Source organism: Corvus kubaryi, unplaced genomic scaffold, assembly GCF_017639235.1.
Source record: "Corvus kubaryi isolate FWS band 111438036 unplaced genomic scaffold, C.kubaryi_AGA036_p1.0 37265, whole genome shotgun sequence".
Taxonomy (NCBI): Eukaryota; Metazoa; Chordata; class Aves; order Passeriformes; family Corvidae; genus Corvus; species Corvus kubaryi.
The window spans coordinates 1,639,249-1,639,917 of NW_024581080.1; the positions used below are offsets into that span (position 1 = coordinate 1,639,249).

Consider the following 669-nt stretch of genomic DNA (forward strand, 5'->3'; position numbering starts at 1 on the left):
GGGATTGATTTGGGATTGGTTTGGGATTGAGCCAGGATTGATTTGGGGTTGATTTGGGATTGATCCGGGATTGATTTGGGATTGATCCGGGATTGATTTGGGATTGAGCCGGGATTGATTTGGGATTGAGCCAGGATTGATCCGGGATTGATCCGGGATTGATTTGGGATTGATCCGGGATTGATTTGGGATTGAGCCAGGATTGAGCCAGGATTGATCCGGGATTGATTTGGGATTGAGCCAGGATTGAGCCAGGATTGAGCTGGGATTGATTTGGGATTGATCCAGGATTGATTTGGGATTGATCCGGGATTGTTCTCCGGGGTTTTAACTCCGCGCCAGGGTTTGGTCGCCAGAGTCCCGCGGTGAAATTTTTTCCGCGGGAAATGCTGAATTTCTGTAGGGAATCCCGAATTTCTTAGGGAATGCCAGATTGCCTTAGGCAAACCCAGATTTTCTGAAGAAATCCCGAATTTCTTGGGAAATCGCAGATTTTCATAGGAAATCGCAAATTCCCTTAAGAAATCCCGAATTTCTTGGGAAATCCCAAGTTCCCTTAGGAAAGCCAAGATTTCCTTGGGAAATCCCAAATTTCTTAGGAAATCCCAAGATTTCCTTAAGGAATCCCAGATTTCCATAGGAAATCCCAAATTTCCTTAGGAAATCCCA

At 45.4% G+C, this 669-nt stretch overlaps 1 protein-coding gene across 4 annotated transcripts in view; it reads left to right on the forward strand.

Moving 5' to 3' along the window:
- The window catches only part of ENTPD4 (ectonucleoside triphosphate diphosphohydrolase 4), a 15,099-nt gene that overhangs the window by 9,396 nt on the left and 5,034 nt on the right, over positions 1-669 (forward strand). The window lies entirely within an intron of this gene.